We start from the raw sequence: 25,431 nt of genomic DNA, 5'->3' as shown, positions 1-25,431 counted from the left end.
CAAGCCACCCAAGCGCTTTTAAACTTCCTCGCCAGTTGTGGCTACAAGGTTTCCAAACCAAAGGCTCAGCTCTGCTTACAGCAGGTTGAATACTTAGGGCTAAAATTATCCAAAGTCACCAGGGCCCTCAGTGAGGAATGTATCCAGCCTATACTGGCTTATCCTCATCCCAAAACCGTAAAGCAACTAAGAGGGTTCCTTGGCATAACAGGTCTCTGCCCAATATGGATTCCCAGGCATGGCGAAATAGCCAGACCATTATATACACTAATTAAGGAAACTCAGAAAGCCAATATCCACTTAGTAAGATAGACACCTGAAACGAAAGTGTCTTTCCAGGCCCTAAAGAAGACCCTAACCCAAGCTGCAGGGTTAAGCTTGCCAATGGGGCAAGACTTTTCTTTATATGTCACAGAGAAAACCGAAATAGCTCTAGGAGTCCTTACACAGGTCCGAGGGACCAGCTTGCAACCCGTGGCATACCCGAGTAAGGAAACTGATGTAGTGGCAAAGGGTTGGCCTCATTGTTTATGGGTAGTGGTGGCAGTAACAGTCTTAGTATCTGAAGCAGTTAAAATGATACAGGAAAGAGATCTTACTGTGTGGACATCTCATGATGTAAACGACATACTCACTACTAAAGGAGACTTGTGGCTGTCAGACAACTGTTTTACTTAAATATTAGGCTTTATTAATTGAAGGGCCAGTGCTGTGACTGCGTACTTATGCAGTACTTATGCAACTCTTAACCCAGCATGTTTCTTCCAGACAATGAAGAAAAGATAGAACATAACTGTCAACGGTGATTGCTCAAATCTATGCCACTCAAAGGGACCTTCTAGAGGTTCCCTTGACTGATCCCGGTCTCAACTTGTATACGATGGAAGTTCCTTTGTAGAAAAAGGACTTCAAAAAGCGGGGTCAGTGATAATGGAATACTTGAAAGTAATCCCCTCGCTCCAGGAATTAGCGTTCAGCTGGCAGAACTAACAGCCCTCACTCGGGCACTAGAATTAGGATAAGGAAAAAGGGTAAATATATATACAGACTCTAAGTATGCTCACCTAGTCCTCCATGCCCATACAGCAATATGGAGAGAAAGGCAATTCCTAACTTACGAGGGAACACTTATCAAACATCAGTAAGCCATTAGGAGATTATTATTAGCTATACAGAAACCTAAAGAGGTGGCAATCTTACACTGCCAGGGTCATCAGAAAGGAAAGGAAAGGGAAATAGAAGGGAACCGCCAAGCGGATATTGAAGCCAAAAGAGCCACAAGGCAGGACCCTCCACTAGAAATGCTTATAGAAGGACCCCTAGTATGGGGTAATCCCCTCTGGGAAACCAAGCCCCAGTACTTAGCAGGAGAAATAGAATGGGGAACCTCACGAGGACATAGTTTCCTCCCCTCAGGATGGCTAGCCACCAAAGAAGGAAAAATACTTTTGCCTGCAGCTAACCAATGGAAATTACTTAAAACCCTTCACCAGACCTTTCACTGAGGAATTGATAGCACCCATCAGATGGCCAAATCATTATTTACTGGACCAGGCCTTTTCAAAACTATCAAGCAGACACTCGGGGCCTGTGAAGTGTGCCAAAGAAATAATCCCCTGCACTGCAGGCCATACATTTCAATCCCTGTAACTTTAACCTCCTTGTTAAGTTTGTCTCTTCCAGAATCAAAGCTGTAAACAACAAATTATTCTTCAAATGGAGCCCCAGATACAGTCCATGACTAAGATCTACCACGGACTCCTGGACCAGCCTGCTAGCCCATGCTCCAATGTTGATGACATTGAAGAAACCCCTCCCAAGGAAATCTCAACTGCATGACCCCTACTACGGCCCAATTCAGCAGGAAGCAGTTAGAGCGGTCATCAGCCAACCTCCTCAACAGCACTTGGGTTTTCCTTTTGAGAGGGGGACTGAGAGACAGGACTAGCTGGATTTCCTAGGCTGACTAAGAATCCCTAAGCCTAACTGGGAAGGGAATCACATCCACCTTCAAACACGGGGCTTGCAACTTAGCTCACACCTGACCAATAAGGTAGTAAAAAGAGCTCACTAAAATGTTAACTAGGCAAAAACAGGAGGTAAAGAAATAGCCAGTCATCTATCACGTGAGAGCACAGGAGGAGGGACAAGGATCGGGATATAAACCCAGGCATTAAAGCTGGCAATGGTTACCCCCTTTGGGTCCCCTCCCTTTGTATGAGAGCTCTGTTTTCACTCTATTAAATCTTACAACTGCAAAATAAATAAATAAATAAATAAAAATTCCTAGTGCCCAGAACTGTATATTTACTATATATTTATTGCTTGAATGCATGTGTGAAAGAATCTCCACTATTTCTTTAGAGGATCCTATGTGTAGCATGTCATGGTGATGACTACATCCACACTGATCAGAATAAGAGAAGTTAGCTTAAATCCTAATATGCAGGATTGGGGATAGATAATGAAGAACCTGACATTCATTCTTACACATAATATTACATGGGTCTCAAGGAAAGGGTGCAATGACTTTTAAAAACAATTCAATATTCACATCTTCTTGATAAAAGGTGTGTTAGATAGCATTTACTTCAGGGAAGAAGAATTAATAGTCCTCCAAATACACCTGGATAACCTCACCTCAGACTAAATAGATCCCAAACCATTACATTAGCCCAAAGATTTTCTTGTTCCCCACGTCTTCATTTTTCTGTTAATTGTGATTCCATTCCCTATTCACTAGACTTTAAACACAGCTGTCAGACACAATCACTCTTTGCTTGAATTCATTTAGTTACCAAGACCTACTGATTTTTTTTAAACAATCTCTGTTTTGTCACCCATTCATTCCTTTCCATTCTTAGAACCCAATTTTCTAGATCAGACCTTGTATTCTCAGTCTCTAATATTTCATGGGTAGGTCCAACTTGTCTCCTTGCATACATTTCTCCCTCCAGCAGCTATTATGAACTGAATTATGTCCCTGCCCATCCCTAGATTGATATGTTTAAGCTCTAACCCCATGTGACTGTGTTAGGAGACAGGGTGTTTTTGGAGGTAATTATGGTTCCATGAGATCATAAGGATGGGGCCCTAATTTTATAGGACTTGTGTCCTTATAGGAAGAGGATGAGACACTACTCTTTCTCTTTGCTCATACACAGGGAAAAGGCGGCCATCTACAAGTCAACAAGAGGGCCTCATTAGGATGAATTTTCCAGCATCTTGATCTGAACTTCTAGCCTCCAGAACAGTGATAAATTAAATTTCTGTGGTTGTAGCCACCTGGTCTGTGGCATTTCATGTCAGTCATAACAGACTAATAAATAGGCTATCTGCCCAGTATTCTCAGAGTTACATGCATAGAACACTAAACTGACCCTATGCTTTACAAATCCCCAAGGCTGCCACTGCCCACCCCCATGACTTGTAAGTCCAAATGCTTTAGCTTGGAACCTGAGGCCACCTCTGTGTCGTTCCCATAGTTACCTGCCCAGCCTCTAAGCCTTTATATTGTTTAAGGCAAACGTTCTGATCTCATTGTCCTCAAAACCCACATGGCATTTTCTGAAGCCACAGTGAAGCATGATGCCTTTGGGGAACTGCCTGTGGTTGCCATGGCTGCAAGGTGAGTCTACACCAGAGGATGGCAGTATGTGAGAGGAGTCACGTTGCAGACATGGCTCCCTCCTCCCTCTCTTCCTTATTAACAGAGTCCTCACTGAGTTTAGAGAGGAGAGGTGCCCAGATCAGAGGCAAATAATGATGTCTAAGCTGGGGGTCAGCAAACTATTTTTATAAAGGGCCAGGTGAAGGTAAACATTTTGGGCTTTGTGGGTGATATGGTTTCTGTCACAGCTCCAACATTTTAGTGCAAAAGTAGCCATAGGAAATACATAAACAATTGTGTTTCAATAAAACTTTATTTACCAAAGCAATCATTGGACTAGATTTGGCCTGTGGGGCATAGTTTGCCACTCCCAGATCTGCCAATCCCAGAGCACTGACAGTGTTGATCTTCTGAATCAAGTGTAGAACAACTTTCAGATTTCTTGTTATATGAGAGCCAGAAAACTCCATCTTTTAAAGCTCTTTTTAAGCTCTTGTTATTCACAAGGTTTGTCTTAGACCAGCAGAATCAGCATCACCTGGGAGCTTGTTAGAAATGCAGAATCGCAGGCCCCTACCCCAACCTCCTAAATCAGCATGTGCATATTAATAAGAAGCCCTGGTGATTGGAAGGTTTACTAGAGCTTAAGAAGCACTGGTTGACGCCACTGCTGACTGAATGTCCTATTACTTGCAGATGAAAGCACCCCTAACTATTGCTGACAGGAACAAGTCATCAATATCTTGTATGCTTTGCTAAGGACTGTGGTTTTGTCCTGAAAGACATTAATGGGCTTTATGTAGGGAATGAAATGATCAGTTTTGGGAGGCATACAACTCATCTCTTTGATGAGATAATAAGCTCCTAAAAATCAGAGTGTACTAAAGAAATATCCCTGATATTTATCCTATTTACCAAGGCCAGCAAAGTAGGTAGACTCTTCACCACTGCCACACCATTGGATGGAATTCAAAAGCAGCCTCTTCTCTAAGACTTGCTCTCCTGCCCATACCTACTGCCTCAGGCCCCAGGAGGATTCTCTGTTTCTGGCATATCCATGGGGCTTAAAAGTGATTGTAAGGCTGTAACTCTAGCATTGTAATTTGGCATCTGAGACTGGAAAACTTTAATTTTAGTTACACTTAATACTGCCACCACCCAGCTTGGTTCAATTTATCTTCTGAATATATATTCACCTCTCTGATAAGACTATAGGCTACTTCGGCCTAAGCAATCATATTTTAAGATTTTTGCATCTCTTCCATAAGGCTTGCAAAGTGCTCTGCATATGACAGTCATGATAAATATAAAATTATTTCTTAAAATATAAGCCACCATTTATTGCTTTTCCAAGCTCTTTGAATAATACCTAAATGGGATAAGCATCTCGAATGTGAATATCATTCATCAGCTAAGTTAAAAATAGTAGGATTAAAAGGATCCAAATAACATCAAATTTTTTGAAAGGCAGGTCTTTTCATATTGTTTATGGTTAGGTTCTAATACACGCCAGGAATGGTTTGAAAAAGAATTCAGTACAAGCATTTGCTCATATCAAGCCACCACATCTTCCTGTGGTTGGTTTATGAAGAGCTAAAACCCATACAAACACCACCTCTTACACAGTCACCCAGAGTGTTAGTACTTACATGGAGAGAGCACGTCATAAACCCTGTAGACAAAATTATCTCACTTAAACCATACAAGACCCTAGGGTTGGGTAGATTATTGTCTTCGCTGATGAAGAAACCAAAGTGCAGAGTATTGATGTCAACTTAGTGAGGATCACACTGGTAGAAATTTGGTGGTGGTAAGAGGGGACAGTTGGAATTCAAACCCAGATAGTTAAGCCCTGAGTCTGTGTTCTGAACCATTAAGCAGTGTCTCCATAAACAGAGCTTTGCTATGTCAAAGGCCAAACTCTCACCACCCTATTTTCATCTGTAGGCATCATCAGCTGGGATTTTCATGTGACAAGTAATCTATGTTAAGCCTAGATATATTGAAAATAAAATGTTAGAAGCCACTTATTTTATGGTCAAGTTCAGTGAGTGACAGTTTCTATGTTTAAAGCCTTACCCCATTATGAGTTAATGGTTTGGTCTATCATGATTAACAGTGGGAAATATCCTTGAAATCAGATTAGAATGTTTTAGTTTTTGTTTTGGCTGTTAGTTATCATAGAAAGTTTTTCTCTGTCATTTCAGAGTCTACAGTAAAGACTATTAAAGAAGTACCTGTAATTATGATCTTATTGATCTATTTAAATTAGAGTTTATTACAAAGCCTATGACCATATCCAAACAATTAAATTAAAGCATGGAACAGTATTACAATGACTCTAGGGAGCATAGACAGCCAGGTGGGATTACTGAAACCTGAAAGTGGATAGTTTTGTCTCCAGGTGATTCTGATCATCTGTCCTGACTCATTTAAGAATTTCAACTCTTATTTTCCCCTGGATTCCAATATTGACTCTACCATTTTCTGAATCAATATGATCTTCAAAAATCACAGATCATCTCTAACAAAGGCTCTTTATTCTCCAAGATGTAATAACTATGACTTTGCGTTGAGCAACTTGACACCAAAGGATTACTTTTTATATGCCTTGAAATTTTGTATTAAATAATTGTTCCTAGAGATTTTTTCCCATTTCTAAAGCCAAGAGGCATTAATTATTTTAAATGGCAGTGAATTCACCAAGGTAAGTTTGTAGAGAAAAACTAGTGGCCCTACTTTAAGTTGTTGCTATAGAAATTTCAGTTTTTAGTAAAAGGATATATACTGTCTTCCACAAGTCAGTCTGTTACCACTAATTATTGTGTATGAGCCCTTTTTATACGGGAGTGCATTTCTTTTGATTGTGTGTGCATATATTGATTGGTTGTACAAAGCCTTTCACGCCTAACATCCCTTTTGGCTTTCTTTCCTTCATTTTTTCTCTTGTCACAAGTCCGTTCATCCAGAAACTCTTTTATCCATCCATTCAATTGCTCAAGCAAGGAACCCAGGAATATCCTCCTCTAAATGCAATCAATAACCAAGTCTTGAAGATCAGATTTCCAAAATAGAGCTCAAATCTAATTCAATGTATCTTTACCACTCTTCCCCCAGTTCAAGCCATGATAATTTCTCTCATGTCCACCCCTGGAGACAGACACAGGGTGTTACTGCTTGGACCACTGCAGCATCCTCTTAATTAAACTCCTCCATCCACTTATGCACCATCATCCATTCTCCACCCAAAAGTCAAAGTGGAATATGTCACTCCATTTTTTAAGTCCCCCAAGGCTTCCTGTTGACCTTAGAATAAAATGCATGCAGGGAGGGTCTGGCTGTTCTCTAGCCTCACCGAGGCCTCTCACTGCATCTCAGCCATACTGACTGACCATTTTGTAGTCTTCTCCTCTACCTTCAATTCTGCCAAGACATCCACCTACCCATCATGGGCTTGACATGTCCTATAGGTCATAATTCCATTATTTTTTTTTGGTAGACCTTTCTAAACTTATATGCTAAATTCAGTTCCTATGCTCTTCATCCCAGTTCATAGAGTCCTTCCTCATACAGAACCTTTGTGTTTGTGTGTTTATATATTTATCTCTTGTGTTTATATATAATCTCTTTCTCAATAGATTATAACTTCCATGAAGGCAAGGATAATCACTTTTTGGTTGATTGCTTAGCATTGGATCAGGCACATGGTAAGCCCTCAGTTATTATTTGTAGAATTAGTAAGTCAATATAATCTGTAACACATGGAATTTCATGAAATACAAAGTGAAGGTCCCTTTGGAAAACAAAAGTAACAATTCTCAAAGATAAATGTCATAATTCAGGGGCAAGGTTTTGGGGATCAACTACATGTTAATACAGGATTTGTTTCTGTGAAACGAACCAATAGAAATGGAAATATAACGTGTTTAAGAAGTTATGTGGCAAAATTACTCTAAAAAAAGTCAATATAAGCATCAATGTCTACCATAAACAACAAACACAAGACAAAGTAGTTTTTCCCAATTGACTTGTTCCAGCAATATAATATAGGTGCAACTCATCCAATAATACAGCTTCTTTCAGGCTCCCTGTTGAACTGAAGCAAGTCTGAGATAGCTCCTTTCCCAGAGCTAGGACATGCGATTTTTCCAGAATCGGAAAATTGCCCTACATATCGGGGGGAGGGGCTCTTACAAATATAATCATTAGAATCAGGACACTGGACATCTTTCACCCCGGTTACAAGTGTCTATAGCAAAGCAGTTTGACACTTTTCCAAAACGAAGGCTCAAGGTTGAAGTTAATTTTACTTTATTTGCTTACGTATATACAAGTTAGTGGCTAAAAAGCAGAATGTCAACATCCTATATATCAGTTCGATCCTTTACAACCAGCCCAATTAACCTTCCATAGCCTTTGTCAATAATGTTATTTTCAATACAAAGCACATTGCATTTTTATACATATAATCTAATCTGTCCTTTAAGGCAGGCATTATTATACCTATTTTACTGCTTTAGTGGTTGATACCCTAGTGTCTCTCAGCTCCAGACTAAGCTGTTTATACTCAATTTTCTGATGCTGGGCTGGACTCTGACATCCCTGTTATCTCCATGTCCATGTCGGCTGCCTGTTGGGTTCTGCCCCCAAAGGATGCTGAGGAGAGAGTGGAAGGCAGAAGGAGGGAGAAGGGATTTCATCCTCTCTATTTGCTTCCTGTGCATGGCAGTGCCAGGGACTCTTCACCAGGCAGAAGCCTTTGCCCATTTCACCTTCCAGCTTCTTTCTACTGTCCCTGCACCAGCCTCATTGCATCACTCTGGTGCATTGTCCACAGCATCTGGGCAATGCCTCCTCCTCAACAGAGGGGCAATGCAGACCTCGTCTTTGTGCATGCTTATTTGCATAATAATAAACACACAGTGAAAACATTGTATTCCCACATCTAGCAGTAATTGGGTTAGCTACCCACTGAATACATATTGAAAAGTTGCTGCAATATGACCCCATCTTCACATAAATAAGACAACTTTACAGAATTATAAAGTGACACTTCAAACCTCTGAATTTTCCCTACACTATTTATTGTTCAGTTCTATCCATGCTCCTTTCTGTCTGGAATACCTGCCCTTCTCCTAGACCTGGTCCAGACCCCTTAAGGCCAAGCTGCATGTTTTCCTCTGTGAAACCTTTGAGCCCCATGGCTGGCAGAATTAACTGCTCCATCTACTCAACTCCCATTACTCCCTGGATACTCTTCTCAGGGACTTGAGAGACAGAAAACACACACATGAGTTTGGAAATGGCTTGACTTGGATTGATTCTTGGCTTGAATAATTCATTTCCTATGTGAGTATGGATAAGTTATTTACATTTCAGTTCCTTCTTCTGTAAAATGATACTAACTTCTCCCATATTTCTCCCTCCTGCATTTGTGGCATCTCCATCTTTCCAGCTGCTAACGCCCAAATCCTGGGATTCATCACTGACTCCTCCCTTTGTTTCCCCCTACATCCAATCCAATAGCAAATCCCATTGGCTTCATTTTCAGAACATATCCAGAGTCTCATCACTTCTTACTATGTTTACTGCTACCATTTTGATCTGAGTCACGGTCATCTTTGTCTGGATCATTGCTGTAGTCTCATAATTGACCTCCACAATCTTTCTCTATTCCCTTCTGGTATACAGCAGCCAGACTGATCACATAAAAATATAAATTTGACCACTTTCCTGTCCAGTGGAAAACCATTTTAGAGTAAAAGCCAAAGTTACTCCAACGACCTATAGGGCCTGTAGGAACAGGTCCCATGTGACTTCAAACTTAGTTCCTGCCACCCTGCTCACTCCACGTGGCCACACTGGCCTCCTTCCTGTTGCTGGAGCTGCCCAGGTAAACTCATGGCTGAGAACCTCTGCATTTGTGGTTCCCTATGTCTGGAATGATCTTCCTCAAGATAGCTGCATATCTTTCTTCCACACCTCCTTCACGTCTTTGCTGAAATGGAACCTTCTCAATCAGACCTTCCCTGAGCATTGTATTTAAAATGGAAACCCATCTATCCCCTTTCCATGCTTTATTTTGGATGCTGTAATACTTTTTCTTTTTTAAATCACTGCCATGTGGGAAATTATTTCATTGCAATCAATGGCAGCCTCTGAGTCTACAACTAGGCAAACTCTCCCAGAAGGGATCACAGATCAAATGAAAGTGATGGGATCATATGGTTTATTAAATTAACTCAAAATTCATGCTGGAGAAGTGGGGGCGAGTTAACATGCCTCACACGGCACACAAATGGGTAAAAACTCTAACCAGGAAGATGTTCAGATGTCTATTTCTTTCTGTACCACACCAGCCTTTCCTGGCAGTCACTAGGACCAGCACTCAGCTTACTTTTTTTTTTTTTTTTTGAGATGGAGTCTTACTCTGTCCCGGTGCGATCTCAGCTCACTGCAAACTCCTCCTCCCAAGTTCAAGTGATTCTCCTGCCTCAGCTTCCCAAGTACCTGGGATTACAGGTGCCCACCACCATGCCCAGCTAATTTTTGTATTTTTAGTAGAGACAGGGTTTCACCATGTTGGCCAGGCTGGTCTCGAGCTCCTGACCTCAGGTGATCTGCCCACCTCGGCCTCCCAAAGTGCTGGGATTACAGGCATGAGCCACGGTGCCCGGCTCAGCATTAAACTTTTGACCATGGAGTCTCAGCAGATGGAAACAGTATGAGGTTCCAGCACATGGGTGTGGCTGGTGCTTGCCAATTAACCTGCTGAGCAGCCAAGATTCTATTTGGTTTTGGGGGGCAAAGGTCACTCAAAGTCAGAATAAATTTCACAAATGCGTAGCCAAATAAAGAACTCATGAATATCGAGTGTCTCACATATATTACAGTGTTATGAATCCCAGGTATCCTGGCGCTGCCCTTCCTTCCTGTCCCTGTGTGTGTATGGATGCTCCACTTGATCTTTCTAACCTGTTTCTCATGCTGCTAACTGATTTTCCTATACTTAAACATGAGTTTCACTTATTTCAGTTGCTTTCTTATTTAGCAGAATTTAATATTCTCAAACAATATTACCAATGCATGTTATGGCTTTCTGCCATCTCACATTTTTTACTTACTTTGTTTATTATCTACCTAACAAAAAGTGCCAAGAACACAAGAATTTTCATTTCTTTTCTTCCCTAATGTACCTAGATGTGTATTTAAAAATATAATTATTGAAAAAAATGAAAGAAATTCTGAAAACCATGAGGCTTAAATCAAGTAACAATTGAATTTTACTAGAACAGGAGAGAAAATGACTTGGAGCAGGATGAGAAGATGAAATTGAAAGCCCATGCTATGATCCCCGCCCTGCTGATGCCAATCTCTTCCCAGGCCCATGGGTATGGGAGTGCTTAGATGCTCATCCTGAAACTCTGGAGATCACTCATTCTTCTGGAATTGCTCACATTTTCTTTCTATGCTCTCCAAATAGCTGTTCTTTGGCCCACTTGACTCACAGTCAAACTAGTTTCAATCTTGTACCCTTGAAATATTTGTTTAATGAATGAATATCCTGTTAGAGGTTGCCCAGGGACTTCAGAGCCCTGATGAGAATTGATACTTAAATGACGTCAGGTAGTTACCCCAATGAGTTTGTGCTTTGTTCAATCTGCAGGGCTTCATTCAACCTGAAGTTGCCCTCTGGAGGGCCCTGGGCATATTCAGGCCTAAGGCTTCATATTAGTCTGCTCAGGCTGCTGTAACAAAAGATCGAAGCCTGGGTGACTTAAACAACAGAAATCTATTTCTCACAGTTCTGGAGGCTGGGAACTCAAAAATCAAGGTGCTGGCTAATTTGGTTCCCTGGTGAGGGCTGTCTTTCTGGCTTGTACACATTTGTCGTCTTGCAGTGTGGTCACATGCCTTTCCTTGGTGCATGTTCACAGAGAGAGAGAGAGATCTCTTCCTTCTCTAATAAGGTCATAAGGCCACCAATCATACAGGATTAGGGCCCCACCCTTATGTCCTCATTTAACCTTAACTACCTCCTAAAGACCTGTCTCCAAATATAGTCACATTGGGAGCTAGGACTTCAATATATGAATTTTGAAGGGATAAAATTCAGTCCATAGAAGACCTAATTTCTTCTGGCCAGCACGATGTCATTTTCCTTTTTTAATGTTATTATTAACTTTTAAAAGATGTATACATCTCCTATAAAATCTACGTTTTAGTCATTTGTTATTTCTGGCTTGCTTCACTCATTGATTCTACCTACTCAGCCTGTTTAGACATTGAAGTTTTTATCCCATGCCCATTGATTTAATCAGGGACTATATTTTCCAAACTAAAACGCAGGATATATGACATCATCAGTATGATTTTGCTTATGGAAGACCAGAACAAAAAGCCAGAAATTGGGATTGTCTTGGAATAGTATGGATATGCAGAAAACGGTGATAAATAACCAAATTCTCCATATTTGTATGTCAGTGATTGGGAAGAGTATTAATGCAGCTTGATGCTTGGTGCCACTCAAACCCACCAAAAATTCTATTTGCCCAGTTAGATGTTTTGATGGTGAGGAGCTTATTGGTGTTGGGCTGTGGAAGATACAAAGGTTGAAGACAGATGCTGTTCTCCATGGCAGAGCTTTGCAAGTTTTCTTTGGCCCATGACGTACGTAGAGCAAGAAATTTTACCTTACAACCCTGCAGACTGTGATCATTCTGATCTATTCAGTTCTATTCTATTCTATTCTATTCTATTCTATTCTATTCTATTCTATTCTATTCTATTCCATTCTATTCTATTCTATTCTATTCTATTCTATTCTATTCTATTCTTTCTACAGTGGGTGTAGAAACATAATTGGTTTCCAAAACATGAATCTATTGCTATGTGCATTGGAAGAAAAACAGCTCTTGTGGGCTGGGTCCAATAGGTTTTGGTTTCCTTTCTGTTAAAAAATATTTTGATTAGCATAAAGGTCTTTTTGTTTGTTTATTTTTGTGTTTTAATACATGTAGGTACTAGACTAGTGTCTAGAAATAGTTTTATTCTCTTGGAAATTTATCTGCTAAAACTCTTCTATTCACAGATCAGAGGTTTTTGGAACTTGAAGGAACTGCAGGGGTCAAGTCAGAACACATCACTTAGGAGTCTTTATGTTGACGCTCCGGTGTTTGGATGCAGTGATCTTAAAAATGCAATTCACAAAAATTGTTTTCTTTGGTTTTTGACTCTTCTGAACAGAACTCATCTTCAACTTAGTTTGCTAATTGCCTGTGTGCCATGATCTTGTTCTCCCTTGAAGAGCTCACAGGATGGGTTTTTGTTTTGTTTTGTTTTGTTTTTAGTTTCCTTGCTGTTTTTCCAGGTCACAGTACCACAGTGGATTGGTGATTGCGGTTTGAGGTCACCTAGAGAAGTGTGTGTGGGGGGGTAACCCAAAGATTTTCTTGCACACCTCAAATTGTTCTCTGATGACACCAAGAGCGTCAAAGGGACTGAGGCCGAGTTTGTCAGTGAATGTTCGCCAGGAAAAGCAGGGGTGAAGCTGCTTATGGGCGAAGATGAATCCCGTGCTGCCATCTATTGGTAATGTCATAAAACAGCAATTTTTAACACCACCTGATTTTTTAAAAATTTATTTTGGGGGAACTATAGTTCACGTTCACCTATTCTCCAAATTCGTATTTCCCAAGAAGTCTTGATTTCAAGTGAAGGAATCTGTGGATGGGAATGACCCATCTTTAACCCTAATGAAGTTTGTCTGTAAAGTGAACCAAGGGGACAGGGGAATTCCCACACCGTCTCATTACTGCCCAAGCCAACACACTTCCCTTTGAGGATGGTTTGAGGGAAGGAGGGACTGTCTGCTTGTCAGAGGGATTTCAAAGAACACACTGTTCTCATCCTTCAGATCTTGCCGATTGCTTCATGGGCTGCCCGAGATTACCATATGTTTTGTGCAAAGGGTGGCTTCAAAACAAAACGGAATAGACCCTCTCTGTTTTGAAGCCTGTTGATTCTAAATGCTACACCATTGCAAATAGTTCTCTGGGTTTATTTATTAGTAAAGGAAATCAGACATCAAAGACCAACCGCTTCCATTTTTAAAAGATCCCTGTTCATTAAAAATAAAAATAAAGGAGGCTGGAGTGCAGTGCGTGATCATGACTCATTGCAGCCTTGACTTCGGGGGCTCAAGTGATCCTCCCGCCGCAGCCTCCACTCCTGGTTAGTTTTTTGTTTTTTTTGTAGAAATGAAGTCTCATTTTTTTGCCCAGGCTGGCCTCTAACTCCTGAATTCAAGCGATCCTCCTGCTGCAGGCTCCCAAAGTGTTGGGATTACGGGCATGCACCCCTGCACCCAGCCTACTGTCTTTATCTTACAGAAAGAAAAGAATGGACGAAACTGAGACTTGGAGACAATGGTTTCCCCCAAATATCAGTGGTGTGGAGGCAGAAAAACCTATTGTTAACAAGAGGAGTTGATGGCAGTATTTGGGCAAATCCTAGTAAAAGTAACCCTGGAGACTTCACATGTTCTGTTAGAAGAAATGGAGCTGTCACCCACATCAAGATTGAGAACACTGTGATTACTAGGACCCGTACAGAGGGAAGAAGTTTGCAACTTTGGCTAAGTTGGTCCAGTATTACATGGAACATCACAGGCAATTAAAAGAGAAGAATGGAGATATTATTGAGCTTAAATGTCCTCTGAACTATGCAGATCCTACCTCTGAAAGATGGTTTCCCGGACACCTGTTTGGGAAAGAAGCAGAGAAATTATTAACTGAAAAAGGAAAACATGGTAGCTTTCTTATACGAGAGAGCCAGAGCCACCCTGGAGATTTTGTTCTCTCTGTGCGCACCGGTGATGACAAAAGGGAGAGCGACGACGGCAAGTCTAAAGTGTCCCATGTCACGATTCGCTGTCAGGAACTGAAATACGACGTTGGTGGAGGAGAACGGTTTGATTCTTTGACGGATCTTGTGAAACGTTACAAGAAGAATCCTATGCTGGAAACACTGGGTACAGTCCTATGACTCAAGCAGCCCCTTAACATGACTTGTATAAATGTTGCTGAAACAGAAAGCAGAGTTTGAGAACTAAGCACATTAGCTGAGACCACAGATAAAGTCCAACAAGGCTTTTGGGAAGAATTTGAGACCCTACAACAACAGGAGTGCAAACTTCTCTACAGCCGAAAAGAGGGTCAAAGGCAAGAAAACAAAAATTAAATTGGTATAAAAACATCCTGCCCTTTGATCATGCCAGGGTTGTTCTACGTGACGGTGATCCCAATGAGCCTATTTCAGGTTACATCAATGCAAATATCATCGTGCCTGAATTTGAAACCAAGTGCAAAAATTCAAAGCCCAGAGAGAGTTGCATTGCCACACAAGGTTGCCTGCAAAACACGGTGAACGACTTTTGCTGGATTTCCAAGCAAACTCCCAAGTGATTGTCATGACAATGAAAGAAATGGAGAGAAGAAAGACTAAATGTGTCAAATACCGGTCTGATGAGTATACTCTACAAGAATATGGGGTCATGCGTGTTAGGAACGTCAAAGAAAGTGCCGCTCATGACTATATGCTAAGAGAACTTAAATTTTCGAAGGTTGGACAAGCTCTACTCCAGGGGAATATGGAGAGAATGGTGTGGCAATACTGCTTTTGGACTTGGCCGGACCACAGAGTGCTCGGCGACCCCGGGGGCATGCTGGACTTCCTGGAGGAGGTGCACCATAAGCAGGAGAGCATCATGGATGCAGGGCCGGTTGTGGTCCACTGCAGTGCTGGAACTGGCCATACAGGGACGTTCACTGTGATTAATAGTCTTATTGAAATCACCAGAGAGAAAGGTGTTGACTAGCAACATTGACGTTCCCAAAACCATCCACATGGTACAGTCTCAGAGGCCAGGGATGGCCCAGACAGAAGCACAGTACCCATTTATCTATATGGCAGTGCAGCATTATATTGAAACACGACAGCACAGGATTGAAGAAGAGCAGAAAAGCAAGAGGAAAGGGCACGAATATACAAATATTAAGTATTCTCTAGTGGACCACAGACAAGTGGAGCTCAGAGCCCCCTCCCGCCTTGCACTCCAGCGCCACCCTGTGCAGAAATGAGAGAAGACAATGCTGGAGTCTATGAAAACATGGGCCTGATGCAACAGAAAAGTTTCACATGAGAAAACCTGCCAAAACTTCAGCACAGAAATAGATGTGGGCTTTCACCCTCTCCCTAAAAAGATCAAGAACAGACACAAGAAAGTTTATATGAAGACAGAATTTGAATTTGGAAGGCTTGCATTTTGGTTGACTACCTTTTGATAAGCAAAATTTGAAACCATTTAAATACCACTGTATTTTAACTTAATAAATGCCCGCTTCCCAATTACTCATTTCCTCAGAAAAGAAGAAATCATCTCTACAATGCAGACGACGTTACATTTTATAGAATTTTGCTTTAAATTGAGGAAGCAGTTAAATGGTGCGCTATATCTTGCAGATTATGGGAGTTCAAATTCTGGTTATAGGCTTTTTTTTTCTTTTTATAACCCTAACCAGTTTAATTTTTTTTTTTTTCTCATTGGGGGAGATGATAAGAAGAAATGGTTTGGGGAAATTAAGTAACAACATCCTAGAAGAGTGAGAACAATCTCATTTACCATCATGTATCCAGTCGTGGATAATTCATTTTGACGGCTTCTATTTTTGGCTAAATGAGAATTAAGCCAGTGCTTGAGACTGTCAGAAGCTGACTGGTTTACCTTTGCATTGGCATTAAAGAGTCATAGAAAAAAAATCATGGATATTTATGAATTAAGATAAAAGGTATGGGTTTTTTAATTTTTTCAGCTGATGACAAATTACAGTACAGTTCAGCTGTTGACTGAGAAGGTTGTGGTAGGAAAACACTTGCCATATTTTCTTTGTATTTGAGCAATTGTCTTGTACTTAGGAAAAAGTCATCTATGAATGACCAGTGATTTGGGTTGTCAAATGTTCCTGACAAGCTTACCCCAAAACTTTAGTGGCTTAAAACAACCCCACCCCCAACTGTTCTTCGACCTGAGCTGGGCTCAGCTGGGCTGTTCTTCTGCCAGCCTGCAGGTGGCCACTCATGTGGTCAGCAGGTCGGCAGAGAGACTGGGATGGCTGGGCTTCTCTCTCTGCCTGAAGTCCTGAGTCTCTCCTTCTCTGTGTAGTCTCTTTCAGTGGCCTGGCTGGCAGGGTAGCTAGACCTCTCACATGCCAAGAGCTCTAAAGCAGAAGTGGCCAGGCCTTCTGAAGACTTAAGTCCAGAATTGTCACAGCATCCCTTCTACTGCCCTCTATTGATGATGATGATGATAATGATGATGATTTTTTTTCTAACCAGAAGAGAACTGGATTATGTCCTCTACTTACTAAACAAGTCACAAGCCCAGCTCAGATTCAAGAAAAGGGTGTGAAGTGGAGGTGCAGTTAATTGGGGGGCCACTAGTCTAACAGATGGTCACAACCAATGCCATGGAAAACCAAGGATTTTAGCAAAAGTAGAAGTTGCTAGTGTCCTTGGGAAGCTGAAGCTGATTACAGTAGCTGGGACAAGCTGAAAGTCAGACTGAGAAATAAAGGGAGGGCCTTCAAGAAGCTTCCTGAACAATTTCTGCCAGCCCTGAGCTTGTTTTTGGAACCAGCACTTGGGGAAACTGATCTTGTGAGGATGGATGTGTTTAGGAACACAGGGCTTTCGACAGCAGCACCATCCCACTGGGGCACCCCCAGACTTGGAAAATGTGGTGCTTTCTTAATGTCACTGGTTTTTAGTTTGGCCACAGTGAGAAAGAACAGCCCTAAGAGGCCTCCAGCCAGGTTGAATGAGCTCATTTTTGTTTTAGCCAACCGGTAAGATTTGCTAATGTTCTACCTTAAGTGCCTTCTCCAAAGACATCTCTCTTTGCCTCATATGTGGAATCATCACTCAGCGTGGATATTTCAATGAAAAGATCATTGGTTGACTTTTGTAACGTTAATAAAATACTATGGTATCTTTGCCGTGAAAAAATAAAAATAAAAATGAATAAAAATGAAGACATGCTTCAATCAAATTAATGAAATTCTATATTTAAAATGTCTAGGCTGGTCAAAGTGGTTCAAGCCTGTAATCCCAACACTTTGGGAGGCCAAGGTGGGAGAATCACTTGAGCCCAGGAGTTTGAGACATGGGCAAAAAGTAAAACCTCCCCTCTACAAAAATCAAAAACTTGGCTGGGTGTGGTGGTGCACACTTCTAGTCCCAGCTACTCAGGAGGTTGAAGCAGGAGGATGGCTATAGCCTAGGAGGTCAAGGCTGCAGTGAGCTGTGATCACACTACTGCACTCCAGACTGGACAATAGAGCAAGACTTTGGTTCAAAAAAAAGAAAAAAAAAGTTTATACTGAAAAAAATGATTATTTTTATGAACGAGTGCAATGCAATCTAATTGTGTTCACTATTGTACAATTGTAAGATTCATTTAAAATATTAATACCAAAATCTATGTAGCAATGGAATGAATAGCCATGTTTTTTTAATATCTATCTGTCTATCATCTATCTATCTATTATCTATTCATCTGTCATCTATCTATCTATGTGTCTATCTATCTATCTATCTATTTATCTATCTATCTATGCTGTGTATATGTATATGCCAAGCATTCTACTGGATGCTCAAATATGTCAGTGAACAAAGCAGGCTAAAATCTCTGCCCCTAAGAGCATACAATTCTAATGGGGGGAGATAAACAATGAATAAATGAATTAAGTCTGTTATATAGAGAGGATGGGAAATAGTAATAAGTGTTATGGAAAAAACAGACTGCAGGGAGTGGCAGTGGGGAATGTGTGCAGAGGGGTAGGTTGTAATTTTGACTTAGATAGTCAGCGTGCACTTCATGGAGAAGTTGGCATCTGAGTAGAGACTTGCATTTCATGAAGGAGGGAGCCATGTGGCCATGGGGAGGAGGAGCACTCTAGGCGAGGGGAGCAAGCAGCCCATGCAATGGTCCTGAAGAAGGAGTGTGTCTGGAATAATAGAGGAGTCCAGTGTGCTGGAGGCAAGGAGGTAGGTGGGGCCTAGAACATAATTCAGGGAAGGTGGATTGTGAATTTCCTTATGGGTTTCAGCGAGGACTTTGACTTTTACTCTTGAGTGCAATGGGGAATCACTGGAAGGTTTTGAACAAACAAGCAGTGTGATCTGACATTCATTTTAAAAGAATTATGCTAGCTGCTATTTTCAGAATAGACTGTAGGGAGCAAGAATTATGCCAGCTGCTATTTTCAGAATAGACTATGGAGAAAGGACAGGAGCCAGGAGATCAGTTAGGAGACTGCTGACAACAGCCAGAGGAGGGGTGCTGGTGGCTTGCACTGAGGGCATAGTGGAGTTGATGAGAAATGGCCAGATTCTGCATATAATCTTAACATAGAACCAGCAAAATTTAAGTAGAGATTCATTCATTATCAGATGTGAGAAACAGCAGAGTCAAGGATGACCAAAGACTGTTGGCCTGAGTACTGGAAAACTTAGTTGGCCTCCACTGAGATTGAAAAGACAGAATATGGGGTTGTTTCAGGGGGACTTAGCAACTTCTCTCAGTCTTGTCAGAGGGTCGCTGCACCTGAACCTACAACCTCACTTGGATACACAATCAAGAATGTAAATTCACAGTCATTGCCAGTAAATCCCCCTTAGTTAAAAGGCCTTCCTGGCCCCATTTTCACAGAAAGGCTGCCCCGTTCCCCCATGGCTAACAGACGCCCTATGATAATCCCTCCTAGTAAGTATGCCTTCAGAGCATGCATTTCAGCTAGAATACTTGTGTGATGATTTGCTTACTCCTGAAAGACTCTAAGTGCCAGACAAGAAAGGACTATGTCTGTTTCTGCTTCCAATTTTTTTCTCCCCTGCTGGATAGGCCTGGCAAGTGATAGGTATTCAAGAAATATTGATTAAGGAAATAATGAATCTTAGTAAGACTTTAGGGACCAAACAGTTCCTTCAGGAGCCCATAATTTTAAACTGTGGGATTCCCTTGGGACTACCTAATTACCCTGGGATTATTTAGTAACTCAGAGCACTTAAGGTCAGGAATTTTTGTGTGCTAAACCCCGGCAGTGGTGTGGCACTGTTCTAACAGGGCAGCTGCTCTGAGCTGGGGAATGTGCAGGAGTTAGGTTTGCACCCCTTGAGGGAGCAGAGCCACTTTGCTCACCTTGTTTTGCTCTGGGTCTGATGACTTGGCCCTCACGTCACTTGCTCTCATTCCTTCTCATTCAGAGTGGTCTCAGCCATCTTCACACCAGCAGTTTTCATGGTAAATGCACTGATGAGGGAGGGCAGTAGCTCCCTCTGCTTCTCATCCCCACTCCCTTCTTCTGCTCTCAGGACAACAGGCCCTGACTGGATGCTAGATCTTCTGTACTTCTTAGGACTGATTCTAGAGACTCAGTAAAGGATGGGAGGTGTCCAGATTTTAGTAAGGAATGTACCTCCTCATTCTCCTCTTCTCTGCCTCGAAGACATCCCTTTCCTTGTTTATCACACCGATGTCAAATGTTCTCTTGCTCTTAGTCTCATGATCACTCTCAAGTTAACTCCAATGCAGGATTTTTCAACTTCAACACCATTGACATTTTGGGCTGGATAATTCTTCATTGTGGGGGCTGCCCTGTGTGTATAGGGTGATTGTGTTCTCTGGAATGTTTAGCAGCACCTCTGGCCTCTACTCTCTAGATGTTCATAGCACTCCTTCACAGATGTGACAATCAAACATGTTTCCAGACATGACTAAACGTCTCTGGGAGCCAGTCGCAGCATTGGTCTAAGATATGGCTCTATTTTGTGAAATGTCCTTGACTTCTGGCCCCATAAAGTCTCACTTCTCCTTCCCTCCCCTTAGTCCAACTTCTTAGGTAGTCTTGTTTTTTTTCTATGATGTTTTTGGATTGATGAGAAGGGGATGCTGGCTTCTGTGTCCACTAACAACTTCAGTATGTGACCCTCAAAGCTGCTGCTTCAATCACCACCATCCCTGCCCCAGGTCCTTGATGTGGTTAAGATATGAGAAAAGTACTGCTCTCTAACAGACTGTCTGAACTTTTATCCATTCTATGATTATGTCTTTATTCTCTGTATTCACTATTTTCCTTGTTAACTTAAGAAATATTTTTTGTTGATGATAATACTGATGACAGAAAAGTAAAAAAGGTGCCAAAATAATCTTTGGCAGATAATTCTGGGAAACTCCCTGATTAGTGGGAAAATTACTGGGTTTTGTATGATATTACAAGCCTTCACTAATCCTAGGAGGAGAGTTGTTATCTGGGCTGCAAATGGAGAAATCAGGGAAACAATATTTGTTATAAAATATTAGATGAAGTGTGTGCTTATGTATGAAACAGAGCCCAGTTTTCCACATTACAATCAGAGAAAGAGGAGCTCAAAGAAAGTGAGAGCTGCTTAAGAAATCAACTAATACAATCCTTTCTTTTAGGAAATAACAAAATAAAAGTCAGAGAGAATAATTGCTTTGCCCAGGGGATGTAAATAGCATCAGGGCCTGGATTTAAACTCAGACCTCCTAATTCTCTGTTCTAATTTGTGATAAAGTTTTATCAACCTACGGCAAAATGAGAAAAATAAGATCAACTTGGAAAATTTTTTTCTGAATGTAAATTAGTTAAATGCAATGAACTATCCTTTATCCTGAGTCTTAGGCCCTTCTAACCCTTCTACCATTTTTGGTAATAAAATATTGTCCCTATTAGGAAAGAATGACTCCAGATGTAGTTGGAGTTTTGGGGAGTTTCTTAATGCTTTTATTTTAGTAATCCTAAGGCAATTCACCACCACCATTCCTTTTTAAAAATAAACAAAAATCTGATAGCCACTGATATAGAGTACTTGTATCCAAAGAACCATAGAGATGTTCTGGTTCCTAGAGAGCAAGACATGGTGCACAGGCCTGTGGGTGAAACCAGATGGAGACCCAGGGATGAGTAATTCCCATGAACAATGACAGCCCAACAACGTAGTCTTGGGGTTTTCTGAAAACTCCCTCCTTCCTGCTGTTTACTCCGTTATCTCTCATTGAAATTAAATCAGAACTTGAGCATGATTCCTGATAGGAGGACTCTCTCACTCTCTCTCTCTTTTTTTCTTTTGTAGAGATGAGGTCTTGCTATGTTGCCCAGGCTGGTCTTGAACTCCCAGTTTTAAGCAATCCTCCCACCTCGGCTTCTCAAAGTGGTGGGATTACAGACTTGAGCCACCGCACCCAATAGGAGGCCTCTCTGGATCACCAAGGTGGCTGTATCTGATCTGAGCCAGAGTCCTTGGTGTATCTGGTTGGAGGGGTTGGAGGTGGGCTTCTGGGCCTCCCATTGTTCTTTCTGGCTGTGGCTTACCTTAAAATGCAAAAATATCAGGATATTACTTCTCTAATATTATTAAGCCCTCTGCCTGAGAGAAGAATACCAAGATCTAAGGACAGGCTTTTAGAATATTATAGGAGTGGGGCTGAAACTGCTGCTGTTTTGTGTCCTTAGCCCTCACTCACTCTTGTTCCTACGAAATGGAAGGCATAAGTTACTAGAAAAGCTTCGTCAGACTTGAGTCGCTACCAAAATGTCCTGGTATACCAGTTTGACCACACTACTCAGATTCCACATTTCCGTTTTAACAGGGGCTTCTGAAGATGTCAAAACATCAGTCTAAAGAAGTGAATGAAATTGCAACCTCCCTCTTTGCCCACCCAGCTGTAGTTAGGGGTTGGTCAGCCATGAGCCGGTGAGTTCCTTCCAGCCTGGGGCTTCAGCAGCTGCCAACCAGCCCTTCATAGAGAAGCGCATACAAAGGGTTTTAAAAGAGGAAGATGACAACGGGATGTCTCAGAGATCTGAAAGCATTTTCAAGGGAAAAGGAAACCAAAAAAGGAAAGAAATATGTCATCAACATTTATCTACATATCCTCATCCTGTAGCTGAACCTTTGTTTCATCCAGTTCCTGGTGTCATAGTTGTCTAAGGGTCTAGATGATTCTCTACCAAGATGGACCATTCTAGTAAGGCTGCACCTGGTCAAGGATAAAGCTGTCTTTACATCTGGACTACTTCTTGGAATGTTTCAGATGGTCTCACATGAGCTCAACTAGAAACGTTTGCAACCCCAGGAAACAGCAGCTGCAAAGAGGAGAGAAGAGAGCTAACAGTTATTGAACTGCTTTGTGAGAGGTCATGTTCAGAAGCTTTTCAAGTGCTTTCTCCTTTTATCTTCTTAATAGTCCCACGTGGTATCATTGTCTTCATTTTCTAGCGAAGGAAACAGATGCTCAGCGATGTTGGGTAACTTGCCTCAGGGCAGAAAGCACAACTGGTCCTGTTCAGCCCAGGATCAAGCCAGGATTCAAATCCAGATCCTCCTGCCTCTGAAGTGCTCTTTCCATAAGACTGAGCTTCAGTATACGTGGCCATCCCATACATTCAGGAAGTGGGGAAGGGGGATGTGGTTCCTGAGTCATGAAATGGTCCAGAGAATCTAAGAGACAGAGGCAGAAAAACATTAGCCCTACAGTCATCATCAACACACAAGTTGAATAACATCCAAGTTTTTAGTCCCAGGATTCCTGTGGACTATCTGTCTGAAGTCCTCTGCTTGAGGGCCGTGCTGGATGGCAGGGTGGCAGAGCACTTTGGTATAGGAAGGAGAGGGATTTGTATTTCATTAAACAACAACAACAACAACAACAATTCAGAATTTTAATTCTCCTTTTTTTTTTTTTTTTTTTTGACAGAGTTTCGCTCTTGTTGCCCAGGCTGGAGTACAATGGCGCGATCTCAGCTCACCACAACTTCTGCCTCCCAGGTTCAAGTGATTCTCCTGCCTCAGCCTCCCGAGTAGCTGAGATTACAGGCATGTGCCACCACGTCCAGCTAATTTTGTATTTTTAGTAGAGACCAGGTTTCTCCATGTTGGTCAGCCTGGTCTCAAACTCCTGACCTCAGTTGATCCACCTGCCTCAGCCTCCCAAAGTGCTGGGTGGGATTGCATGCCCAGCTGAGACAACGAAAAGGTGGACATTTGATGAGCTTGTGTTTCTAACAGTTTATAGAGTTCAGAAACATGGAGACATGTTTACATGACACCTTCATTACAGAATTATTCAGTTGATTTATTATTTCATTTCAGATGATTAGTATTAACTGATATCAGGTGTGTTAAATATTTAGAGCTAGAAAAAGAAATCTAACTAATGACCAAAAATACATTTTAAGATTAAAAAAAAGAAAAGAAATCAAATCTTTGGGATCCAACATGGGACTTTGGACAGCTCAGGATATCCGCTGGTTTCTGCCTGGGATCTGAAGACTGTTTACATTCCAGTGGAATTCCTGGGAAAGTCCAGAGCTCTCAGCGCTGTGAAAACAATGGCTTATGGTGATAAACTCTCAACTGCCTCACCCTGAGAAGAGGCAAGACCTGCAAAGTTTCCCTGGGCAGGATGGACAGGGCCAGGCAGCATTCCTAGGAAGAAACTGCCTTGTTTGCTGCCTTGAGCTGAAACTAGAGCTGGTTTGAAGGCCTGCGGACTTCTGCCTGCTGAACCATGGCTGGGCTTTGACAAAGGTGGCTACTACACCTCTTGTCATCAGTAGCTGTCATTGCTGACAATTTCCACAAGGAGTCACAGCCACTCTCTGGGCAGGCTAGGTACTCCTAAGGTATGGGAACCTTTTGCATTCACTAGGAAGTCATGGAGACGGAGCCAGTGATAGTTGGCCTTAAACTATATTAAATCCCTCCTTTTGCAGAAGAGGAAACAGAGGTCCAAGAAGTTCATTCAGTATTTCAACATGGCTGTGGTAGGGCCAAGACAAGGAGCCAAGCTTCACTTATCGACTCAACACATATTAATCAAGCTGTGTACCATGTGCAGGGAAAGAACAGTGTGTGAAACTGTTAGGAAAGGAGGGATGGATTTGGGGGTAAGTCCATTCTCCAATTTTCAGTTTTCAGCCTCTTAAGAAAGAGAATGTGATGCTTGGTTTAATCTAGAAAAAGGTAAACATGGAAATATTCCTCTTGCCAGGGATTGATTTAAGGGTGGGCATATGATCTAGTTCTGGTCAAGTAGATATGAAGGGAAATTTGCTATGGGGCTTGCAAATGTTTCTGGGAACAATTTTTCTTCCACTAAAGGTTGCTGCATGTGGATGCAGTGCCTGGAACTAGCCTGTCGACAAACTGACATGGTACAGAAGAGAGATGGAAAAAAACCCTGGGCCCTTGACAATATCATTGAGCTGCTGAAAAACCAAACTCACAGGCCCTGCTACAACACTTGTTGAGATGTAAGCTGATAAAATCAGCTTACTAATTCAGTTAGCTGAGTTAGGTTTTCTAATATTTGTAATGGAAAGCATTCTTTAAAAATATTCAAAGTTTTAGTGGCAGATTTACTAGAATTATCATCAAATGGCTTTTGTTTTCTCTTAGCAAAGTAAAGGATGGGTGATTTGAAGAAAGTGGAAAATCGAAAAACAGCTCTTGAAATTCGGGAGTGGGAAGGGCCTGATGATGCCTGAGCCCATGAGATTATAGGAGGAACAACCAATTCACTAGGAGGTTTTCCTCCAGCTGTGCTCAGCAGCCCAAGAACAGCAGTGGATAGGGTAGATCATTACATTCCGCAAGGTTTGGGGTTTCTTCCCGGGTAGGTGCTTTCCTTTCTCTGCCACATTATATTGTCTTCAAGATGTTGGTTCAGTTCAATATGA

At 41.6% G+C, this 25,431-nt stretch overlaps 1 pseudogene; it reads left to right on the top strand.

The window, feature by feature from the left end:
* Positions 1-384: 384 nt before the first annotated feature.
* Positions 385-15,912, top strand: LOC103240298 (tyrosine-protein phosphatase non-receptor type 11-like; annotated as a pseudogene).
* The last annotated feature ends 9,519 nt before the right edge of the window (positions 15,913-25,431 follow it).

This window comes from Chlorocebus sabaeus, chromosome 13 (genome assembly GCF_047675955.1).
Source record: "Chlorocebus sabaeus isolate Y175 chromosome 13, mChlSab1.0.hap1, whole genome shotgun sequence".
Taxonomy (NCBI): domain Eukaryota; kingdom Metazoa; phylum Chordata; class Mammalia; order Primates; family Cercopithecidae; genus Chlorocebus; species Chlorocebus sabaeus.
The sequence above is the reverse complement of the archived record's forward strand: the minus strand, read 5'-3'. Positions and strand labels throughout refer to the sequence as shown.